Genomic DNA, 11,950 nt, shown 5'->3' with positions numbered 1-11,950 from the left:
AAGACCATTTCTCCAAATCATTAAACACACCGGGCCATAATAAAATGCTTTGCTTTGGCTTAAAATTTACAGTGCAACGTTCTTCTATTTCACATGCATCAACCTCATCACCTGTGCTAGGATAGCTCTCAAAATTCATCACACTGGTTTACATGTCCAAGAAATTCATCAGAGGCTGATGTGAGCTGAGAGCCAAGAACCCCTGATGATATCAAGTGCTCTTGAATAATTGATCCAGCTCTTTTTCATTTTGGAATAATGTGAACAAATGCAGAGTTCTTCTTTCAGGCTGTATGTACAAAATACATCTAAAGTATATTCGCAGCCACAAAGAAATAATGGGAAAGCCCACACAGAGCTAAAATTCCCAGCAACCATGACAAACGACAGTTCCCAGGATTCTTTTTGGGGGTGTTTGTGCTTTGAGTGTGCTATACGTATATGGTGTGTATTTAGCCTTGGAAGGATGGAAGTCTGGGTCTTTCCCAACCTTCTCACAACTAAAGCACCTTTTTTTCTGAATTAAAATGGAAAGTACACTTCACTTACACCTGAAAAGGTAAGACTTACCTGCTCTCAGAGGAGAAACATCCTAGGTTTGTCCACATGGTATATATGTGATTTGGTCCGATAAGACAAGTCTGTTTGGCTAAGTCAAGCAACAAGCTACTCTGACGGAAGTACCAAGCCTGGAGCAAGTTACAAAGAGCCAACCAGGCCCTTGTTGGTTCCTCAGGTCATCTGCGCCGGTTGAGCTGCTGAGCTGCAGCACCTTCTCTGGCTGTTGCTTGGATGGAGCTGCAGTAAAGCCAAGATCAGCCCAAGAGATGCTCTGGTGGTGGCACAGAGGGTAAGGTGCTGGAGTCCTAGTGCCGGAGGGCCCAGCTCAATCCCTCTGGTGCCTCATATGACATAAGGCAAAAGTAGTGAAACTTGTAAAGCCGTAGTGAGAAGCCGCCTTCATGAGCAGGTTCCTTGAATCCGTGTATTACCAGGGCTGGTGCTAGGGGGTTTTGCGCCCTAGGCGAGATCACCTTCTGGTGCCCCCCCCGGCGTCTGCCTCCTCCCTGCGGGCCTGGCCCAGCCTTCACCCCCTTCCCTTCTCAGCACCCCTCCCACTTACCTGCGACGTTGACAGCTGGGTTGCTCTGGCCGCCCTCGGGCTTCAGCCATGGACCCCCGGGCACAACAGCAGCTGCTCCCGCCTGTCCGAGAAGTAGAGCACGGCGCCGGTGCCTCGAGCCAAAGGCCCGGCTCTGGCGCACGCCGCGGGAAGGGGCTGCTCTCGCCCCATGTGTCCTCCACACGCTGCTGCCCTTGGCGCTCTGGGCACCCCTGGGCTGCACCGGTGTTGGGGCGCAGCGGCAGCATGGCAGAGCGAGTCCTGTGAAGCCAGCAGCGCTCCCCGTCATGCCAGCGCCCCCTCCATTTTTGCGCCCTAGGCAACTGCCTAGTTTGCCTTAATGGACGCGCCGGCCCTGTGTATTACGTTTGTTCTTGTGCGGCCCTTTGGCGCATCTTGCCTCACAGCTTGGGAATTACTGGCCTAGGGTCCTGTGAGTGACCCAAGGTAGATAACCTCACCTGAGCATTCATGCAAGGATCAACTGTTTCAAGATAATAACCTTTGCCTCCGCTACCCCAAAGTGTCAGATGCTGAGGATTCACTGGAACGGTTAAGCAAGAAAGATGTAATGCATGGGCAGGCACTTCAGATGTTGAGCATGGAGGTGACTTTTTAAAAATTTATTTGTATACACACACTCAACACCCTTTGTCATTAGGGTAACCCTTTTTGACATTGGAACAACATCATTAAAAATGAACTTGTCTTTTGCCACGTTCGGTTAAACGACTAATTTCCCTCATATTAACCTCAAATGAGCCCATTAGAATATCTCTTTCCCCCACCCCCAAAAGTGCCGCTCATTACACTATAATTTTAAGTAATTAAATCAGAATAAATGGCTGTATGAAGATATTTTAATGTAATGTCTAATTATATCTGACCTAGACGCTGAACTATAATCATTAACTACACGAACTGTGTAATGATCCGAAGACTCTTTAATAATTTATATGCCATGGGTTTTGCTGCAAGCCACTCTCTGGATAGGATGCACCTGCCATCGCTCTGATATCAAACAACGTGGGCTACCTGTCACATTGCTTTGCAACACGCCAGCTCTGATTTCTTTATGTGGTACTTGAGACTGCCTTCTCTTTCTTTCAGCACTGATTTCTTTTTAATTAGGAGCCACTGTTACTTGCCTATATCCAAACAGAAAGACCAATAAACAAATAAAAGCTCTGAACCGAAGGAAAGGCCTGGGGACTGCAATGGCACGCCAGCTGAAACTAACATCATATGTATTTTTATAATTACGAATCTAATACAGAAGACAATTGCCGTTACCGTCTTCATCAAACAATGACAGGTCCCCAGACACTTGGTTCATTATTATTATTTTTCAAATTGTTGCACGTGGGACTGGAAACCGCTGGGCTTATTAGTATGAAAAATAAAACGACTCCTTTCTGCCAAAAGGTGTCTTGCTTTACTTGTCCCTTGATGACATGGGTTCGACTGTAAGCTTTTCCGCAATGAGAATTAACCCAAATTCACTGTACCGGCGATATTGCACTACCGCGCAGTTATGATCGCAAGTCTGGTCCCCCTCATGAATCTAATCAGGTCCTTAAACATGACATTCCTCCCTTCTAAGTCCAATGGTGGAAGACACTGCGGCCGATTTCTTAATATAGACCTTCATTCTGTCTCTCTTCATTTTCGCACTAAATTGTGTGGTCTTTTTCAGTCTTTGACCAGTTCTGGGTTCTTTGGCAGAGCCTCCACCTGAATCTGGAAACATTTGCTCTATGGCCAGCTTCAGCATGGTGAACTGTGCTTACCTTGCTCCCTCTTAAAGGTACACGATTGAAAAGGCCGGAGAACCTGTGGGTCTCCAGCTATTGCTAAACTGAACTCCCATCATCCCTCACCATTGGCCATGCTGGTTGGGGCTGATGGCAGTTGTAGTCCTGTGACATCTGAGAAATCATAGCTTCCTAATAAGAACATTTCTAAGGAATTTCTAGGAATGTTAAGTGACGATATTAAGGAAAACAATAGGTGTGTAATAATGTATGCAACCGCATCCGCTAGGCTCCTTATCGCCAAAAATCGGAAAAGTGAAACAATTCCGATAATAGAGGATTGGCAAATCAAATTGTTAAGATATCAAAATATGGCGGGGGGAAATAGGAGAACGTAAAGAAATATCAAAACAAAAAATTGGTAAAGATTGGAGTAAATTTAACAACTATATGGCAAAACATGTGGAAAATGCTAACCTCTTGTGTCCAAGCGATTCAAACAAAAATGGAAAAAAAATATGTAAAAAGGTATACAGAGAATTCTTGGATAAAGAAACCGAAATAGAGGAATGGCTGGAAGTCATCATGGGGTGGAGGGTGTGCCTTTTTCTTTCTTTTTCTTTCTTTTTGTGTTTTTCTTTTTATGTTGTTGTTGTTGTTGTTGTTGTTATTATTATTATTATTACCGTATTATTTTCTCTTTTCCTTTTTTATATGCTGTATATATATGATTTATATGTAGGTATTTGATTTGAGACAATTTCTTTTATTTTATTTTATCTTTGTAAAATTGCCATGGTTTAAATAAAGATCATATATATATATACTGAAACAGACTTTCCATACGCAAAGGGGGAAAAAGAAAAAAGATCATAGCTTCCGCAACTTTGTGGTAACGCATTGTATCCTTACACCATTGCATTCCTAGCTTACAACTCAACCCATGTTTTTACCATGACACCTCAAAGCTGTCAAAAATTGGTTTAGCATTGCTGTGGTAGATATGGATGGAGTTGCAAGTTGGGCACAGTGTAACATCCAGGAGTGAAAATGCACAGAATAATAGCCTGACTCAGGTAACAACGTTGAATGAAGATGGTGCTAATTTATGCACCCCAGTCATTTAAAACAAACTCTAGCCTACTCAACATTTTAAAGCAAAACATCATTATAAGCTTCTGAGTTATCATTTACTTATTTATATACTAATGTGTTGAAAGTGAGATAGTGCTTAAGCATTTTTGTTTATAGAGAGAAGCTGGGGGATACGTTTATTTAAATCCATCTTTAAAAAAACAATAATCTTCTGCTGGTTTTGTGCAATGGATGGAAATGATACAAATGCACGACCTAAGAGCAAAATGTAAAAATTGCTAGTGCCACCTATTGGTGCAAAACTGTAGACTATGGAGTGATTAATAAATCATCTGCATAATTGTTCCCCAATTGATAACAAGAGTTGGTAGACCAGAATTTATTATTCATTTTAATTGTTTTAAGTTACATTTCGATCAGTGTTAGGGTTTTTTGTTTTTTAATGTCTGTTTGGTTTTCCTCCCCTTTTTAATATTCTGGGCTTGGTTAGCAAGCATGGGTCTGCAGCCAAATGATCATATACTACTTGGATTTGTGCCTTTGTAAAAGATATCAGCATGCAGGTCTAGATCAATGCAAAGCAGAGTGCATCTATGCAGAAGCAAGGAATATGTAACAATCAAGTTGATTTTAATAACTCCCTATATCATAAGGGATGCGGGTGGCGCTGTGGTCTAAACCGCTGAGCCTAGGGCTTGCCGATCGGAAGGTCAGTGGTTCGAATCCCTGCAACGGGGTGAGCTCCCATTGCTCGGTCCCAGCTCCTGCCCACCTAGCAGTTTAAAAGCATGTCAAGTGCAAGTAGATAAATAGGTACCACTCTGGTGGGAAGGTAAACGGTGCTCTGGTTTCTCCAGAAGTGGCTTAGTCATGCTGTCTGCTGACAAACATCGGCTCCCTTGGCCAGTAAAGCGAGATGAGCGCTGCAACTCCGGAGTCGTTCGCGACTGGACTTAACTCTCAGGGGTCCTTTACCTTTATATCATAAAAACAGCCCCCGAAAGTCTAAATCTGTACAGAGAGAGTGTGCCAAAAGTTCAATAGTTGGATATTGCTCTTATTGGCTAGTGGCCAACATCCAAAGATAGGAAGGAGATAAATAGTAAGAAAGAATCACACTGGAACCTTTCTTTGTTTCCTCATCACATTATTTTCTGTTGCAAAAGAGACAAGCTGTTTTAAAACTCAAAATCAGATAGTCTCTTGAGCAGTGGCAACTCTGCTGAAAAGAAAGAAAGCTCTACCTGCACACAGTTCCCTCCCATGTGTACAAACACCTTCTTTGGATTCTGACCCTAGTTTTTAACTAAGGCCATGCCAGTTGACCAACACTTGCAAAGGCTAGAATTTGGGAACTTTTGCCTTCTTCTGTTCACTTCCCTTTGTAGTAGTCTCTCCAGAGTGAATCTGCATAAAAGGAGGGAATGCTATAGCCCACCGTGATAAAGAGGAGGTTCAGGGGTGTCTGCTCACAGCAGAGTACAATTTAGGAGAAAACGTTCTTCCAGTGCCCAGTATGTGCAAGCAGTGTGGAATGGGTTTTATTCCCCAACTTTATTTTAAAAAAATTGGGGGGGGGGGCTAGACGGACTGATTTTCCTTGCAGCAAGTAGATTGATTTACATCAGTCTGCAACCCTGTCACATGATGGGATCAATTAAGTGGCAAGTTAGCAAAGGGACATGGCGTTTAGAATACTCAATACAAAGGGACATGGCGTTTAGGTACTCAAACCAGGGGTGGATTTGACCCCGCACCTTTCAGAGGCCATAATGAGGGGCACTTGATCTGGGCAATGTGCCTGGCCATGTGATTGTGTCTGGCCAGCCACTTGGGGCTTATAAGGCAGCTCCATACCAAGAATGACCTTTTTTCCAGGAAGTGCAGCGACCCATTCACTTATCCCTTTGTTAATGCTATGGGATAAGCTGGTTGCTCTTTGGAGGACTGAATAAGAATCTGCTTACTTGTTGGTGTCTCTCTGATTGGCCATGGAGGGTGCCTTTCTTTCACCTAATCTGTCGTAAGTTTGGGTTCAATATGCAATCAATGACAGAATCCATACTGCAAAATCAGTTCTGGTGTGGGAGGGGAGTTTTGAGATTTGGCTAATGGGCATCTGGTCACCGCTGCAGGAAAAGTGGGCATGGGGTGTGTAAATTAAGACCCTGGTCCTGCAGCACCTTCTTGATGAAGCGACAGCTTCTCAACCTATTTCTCATTGCTGGCCTGCTCAAGGGGATTGGAAGGGAGCTGCCTTGGGGCCCTCTTGAAACTTTGCCCCACCCAACACTGGCCAGTAGTGGAGCTAACAGGTGTCCCCTCTGCGTGCATTTAGCGGGAAGACGGTGATAGCCACAGACCAGTGAGTTCATGGATCCAGTGCCAGAGTAGATTTGCCCTGCAAAGAGATGAATCATTCCCCATTGTGGTGGGTTTCTTCAATCAACGCACCACATGGTGATGTTCGAAGCAGCTTCGCTTGGTGAGAACAGTAGCCTATAAATTGCACAGGCTTATATGGAGGCATTCCTTTGCCTTAGCTTTATATATGTTGTCTGAGAGAAGGCATGCCTGCATTATCAGATGCCTGATTCAGCTAGAAGTACCGAGTGACTACTCTCTATCAAACTGGCTCAAGGCTGAGGTTTTCCTGTGAAAACATTCTTAGTACATTTCGAGTGTGCATATTCTCCTAACAATATCCTTTCACACACTCTTTTTTATAAAAAAATCTTTTCACATGTAGGCTATCTATCAAGGAATATACTGTAATTCCAACTGCACCATCCATCTTTATTCTGATAGATTGCCGGCACTCTGTGTAATCCCTAAAATTCAATAAAGTCACCATTTTCCTATTTCTTCTTCATGCCACAAGTCTGCTTGTCCTGTGTCTTGTCTGAATTGTGCACTGCGCAGCAGTTGGACCAAGGACTGAACATTTCTGAATTCACAACACACACACACACACACACACACACACACACACAATATCATTTCTGCTAGAGATGGAAGTAACTTGAGAGTGAGAGCTGGGCTGGGAAAGCTTGTCCACAGGCACCCGACGAGCCCGTGGCAGAATCCAAAACTGAGCTCTAGTCAACTGTTCTCCATTACAGTCACTTGGCTACATAGCCGCACTATAATAATTTCAGCAACAATCCATCAGAAATCAGCACAGGACTCACGCTGGCATCGTGCCTGATGTTCTGAAAGAGTTTTATAGCCTGTATCATGGAGCAGGCCTATTATTAGCATTAAGTGTAATTCTCCCAAGAAACATGCAGATGCCTGTTTTGACGCTATAGACGAAAAGCCTTGGGAGGTTTGTTCACCTGGGGCTGCAATCGCATACCCAGTTTCCAGGGAGTAAGATTCATTGAACAGAGTGGGACTTACTTTGGAGTAGGCATGTCTGTACACTGCTTTGTACACCGCATTTGTTGTTGAGACGTGGGGAAGGAAACAAGCCAATAAAGGAAGGGCTCTAGCTCAGTGGACTTGCATGCAGGAGTTCCGCGGTTCAAACTCTGACCTGTCCTGGTAGTGATAGGAATGATATCTGCCTGGAATCCTGGAGAGGCACTGCTGCTGCCTGTCAGTGCAGACAATACTGAACTAGATGGACCCGTTGATCTGCCTCAGTATGAGACAGTTTCCTGCATTCCTAGCAAAACATAATCCAGAACACAGAATGCTTTTCTGTTTTGTGCCTGTTCCTCAAAAATTCCTTCTACCTGAGCATCTTTAAAACTGCTTGAGATTTTCTTTCTAATAAAATAAATAAATAAATTCCAGAACATAGAATTTATTTTCTGTTTTGTGCCTGCTGTTCCGCAACAATTCCTTCCACCTGAGCATCTTTTAAGCTGAAATGGGGATGACAGGGCTCTCCGACAATCACTGTTGCACAAGAGAGAGCCTGCCTGCCTTTGAACCTGCTCCTTGTCTTGGCTTTCTGGTAGTGGGGAGCCAACATAGGAGCCAACTCCGAGGGTCTGAAGTCCCTTCGGTCCCCCAATAAAAGTATTTGAGGGAGACACACACAGAACCCAAGTTGATGGGCCATTGAAACTGTATGTGTGCACCGCAACATGTGATCAATTATGTGGGGTGGGGTTTACCTGCCCCCCAATATTTTACTCAAGTTGGCACCCCTGAGTGAGAAGCACAGCAAGAAGAAAGAGCAAGCAAAGTTCCAGCTGTGCATCTGTGCTGCCTCCTGTCTGCACATATCACTTCTTCGGATTGAATATCCAAGGAGTCCTATTCCCAGGACTGGCATCTTTAATGAAACCAGAGATTGCAGCCTTGCGGCTTAGCGGGATTTTGTTTGCAGTTAGGAAACCTGTAGTATTTACAACACTTCTGTTTGGCAAGAAAGAAATGAACGTGTTCTAAAAGACACCTTGAAAGGGAAAAAAAAACAGATGAAGAAAGCTTGGGTTATAGCTGACAAGCGGAATGGCAAATATAAAGTACTTGTTATATTTTTAAACGTCTTACTAAACTTCAGTGCTGGCATTGATACGCAATGCGCATAGATCCCCTCCCAGGCCATTCTGAATTCAGCACTGTGAGGCTGACACAAACAAACTCCAAAGTCATACCTGTATAGAGAAGCGCTCAATTTGACTGACATAGAAATTACTGAGCAATCGCAGGCTCTGCTGAGACAAATGCACAGCGCTTGATTTTCAATCAACAGCATAAGAGGAATAATCTCACTCTTACATAAGCAAATATTTTTGAGACATTGGAGATTTGGGTTTGTGGCCATATTAGGCTACTTGCAGTTCAATTCTATACATGTCAACTAAGAAGTTAGCCTCACCGAATTTAACTGGGCTTTCTCCCAGGTAAGTGTGCATGGCATATCCTCCAACATTCCTCAGATGAAAATAGGGACATTTCACACTCCCTGCAACTGACCCTCCTTGACCCCCATTTTTTGTCATCACCTCACCCCCCGCAGAACATTTCCTACCAGAAGAAGGATGGATGCCACCACTACTAGCACACCACTGTCCTGAGAAAACCCCTTACTCCCTATTTTATTTTATTATTTTATTCTTTAGTAGATTTACAAAAAAAATCACACACCAGTAAATAACTTTGTGCACATGTACAAGCATATGCTATTTTGTGCCCATGTGTACAGATCTTGTACATGTGTGTGCCATGTAAATTCGGAAAGCCATATGTGTCTAAACATTCCTGGCTGGTCCAGGTTCCTTTAATCAATAGGTAATGCAGAAGTCCTTGAAGAGTGACAGATGGCAGGTAAACAGGCTGATAGTATTAGTGTCAGGAATTTCTGATTTCACAAGAATTCCTTTTCAGTGGGTTACACACCCTGCCATGCTCTTAATTTATTGCTCCCAATGGCAAGCCTTTCAAACCCTGGCAAGTAAATGATGCCTGAATACCTCAAGCACATGTCACATCACTACAGTCTTTGCTTATTATTTGCAGATTACTTCCTTCCAACCATCTGGCAAAAAATTGTACGGCTGAACTGTATGCTTGAGATTTTGCTGGTTGTTCCCAGATAAGGATATGAAATTCAGGCCCATAGCACCTAATTTAGTGGGCCTGATTACTGCCATAAGCTGAATCAGAGGGACACACGAGAGGATGCTGAACTCTGTTCAGCCTGCTGCTGCCAGCTCGAAAAAATATGTTCGCATTTCAGTTCTTCTCAATATGCTTCCATAAAGGAAGTCCCCCTGTTCTGGTTCCTATGTTACCGTACCCCTGGAAGTGCAGAAAGATGTACTTGAGGAGGAAAGGTAGACTTGCAGTGGCGTTTCTCTTGCAGCTCCCATGTATAGGCTGCAGCAGTCTGGGATGCTTCTCGTCTGTTGTGCAAATGGGAAGAGGGAGAGGCTATGCTCTGATCCTGTGTGACTTGTGCACATCACACGGCTAAAGAAACACATGCAGTCCCTGTGCAGAGCATTGCACCCCTGAAAACAACTTGATCAATGGAAGTTCCGAGCTACCGAGGTGGTTAACAATTTAAAAAGAGCCCTGAGGATTAGGTCAATGATCCACCTAGTCTGGCATCCTGTTTCCCAACAGTTACCAATTAGATGCTCTCCAAAAGCTGAAAACCAGGGCATGTGGGCAATAGCCTTCTCCCACTCTTCTTCCTCAGCAGTGGATTTACAAAAGTGTGGTGCCTCTGGATTTGGAAGTGCTATCTAGCCATGATAGCGAATTTCATTTGATAGACCTTACATCCATCCATTCATCAACTCTTCTTAAAGCCTCCAGAGCTGGTGGATGCCCACCAAGACATCTTGCCATTCTGAATGTCGTAAGCTGAAAATGAATAGAAGAAATATCCCTTCCTACATGCCACCTCTGTGCAGTTAAGGATTTTATCATGCATCTTCTTCTTTGTCTTTTCTCCAAAGCAACACACAGATCCACAAGTACACAAAAGAGGCCTTCGCCCTTTTCTCTCCAAAGAAGACCAGAGATCTGCAGAAACACATGCAATGATAGGCCAAGAAAATCAAGCCATCTTTCCAGTTTAGTGGTTCCCTTTTGATTGGTCATTGTCCCACTTGGTAACAGTTTAGCACAGAGTAGCTAAGAAACTTGTTCTGGGATTCTGGAACCAGATGTATCAGACAAACTAGCAGCTCTGTGCTGAATTTTCATGAGGTTTGATTTTCATCCAGAAGGCTGCCATTTAGGGAACCCTCTTTCACTCTTTTGCTGTTTTTCTTGCCTGTTCACAGCCATTGTTCCTCTTGCAAGTTGTTCAGGCGGAACGGCAGGAACATGCTTGTTGCCTGGGTGACTGTGGCCCAGGCACTTCCTCTTGTTCTGGCAGCAATTCCATTGTTTGCCAGCCCTGCAGTACAACATGTCCATGTCCATGTTCATCCTGATCCAGCTCTCGTTGTGCATAGTTGCACATGACTCCATGTTACAGGATGTGGGTGTGCATATTCAGTGCATTATGGATTGGTGGCACAACACCCATATATGCCCCCAGGGATGGATGAATCTGTCAGTTTCAGTTTCTCTCTCTTTCTCATTTTTCCAGTCTTCAGTTCAGTTTGCCACCTTCCCACATCAGCTTACAATTTTGCAAAAAGAAAAGATCCGCCACACAAAAATATTCTGCATTTTAGGGCACTTTCCTTCAATTAAACACATTTTTGCATGCAATTTTCTTTTTTGTTTACCATATTTTTTTGTATGGCATTTTCACCAATATTTGCATTTTTATGTACCCTTTCTCCAGCTCTAACATATGTATTCTTGAAACAAAATAAAAAAATTCCTTCCAGTAGCACCTTAGAGACCAACTAAGTTTGTCATTGTGAAATATACTCGGAGTCGAGAGTGAATTTCATGCTCTTTATTCAGCTCATATTCATCAAGGAGAAGAAGAGAAGACGAATGCTCTTTTCCCAAAACCATCTGCTTATATACATTATTTACACAATGGGCCTTGCGTGATTGGCTACTTCAGGGCTACACCTGTGGGCCAATTATATTGTGGATTGACTTCTGCCTGCAGCCTGATTGGCTGCTCCTACAGGCCAATCAGGTAGCAGATTCACTTCTGCCAGCCGCCTGATTGGCTGCTCCAGCAGGCCAATCAGGTTGCGGATTCACTTCCACCTGGAGTTGGATTGGGTAGCTCCCGCTGATTCTGAATCCTATTGTTCTAGGATTCAGCTCAGTACATAACACATTGGTATGAGCTTTTGTGTGCATGCACACTCTTGAAACTGTGTTCTGGCTGGAGAACAGCATTGCAAAATTCAGAGAAGCATGCATTTTGAAGGATAGCTGTGTGCTTTGGTTCATGGATTGCTTTGAGAAGTGCAAATTAAGTCTGTCCCCCCATCCCTGCATGCCCCAGAATATTATTGTCACCCATCTGTACTTCCAATGTGATGTACATTTGAATGCACATTTTCATTCCCATTCTGCTCCAGTCAATCAA

Source organism: Zootoca vivipara, chromosome 2 (genome assembly GCF_963506605.1).
Source record: "Zootoca vivipara chromosome 2, rZooViv1.1, whole genome shotgun sequence".
Classification (NCBI taxonomy): Eukaryota; Metazoa; Chordata; class Lepidosauria; order Squamata; family Lacertidae; genus Zootoca; species Zootoca vivipara.
This window is presented reverse-complemented; position numbering follows the sequence as displayed.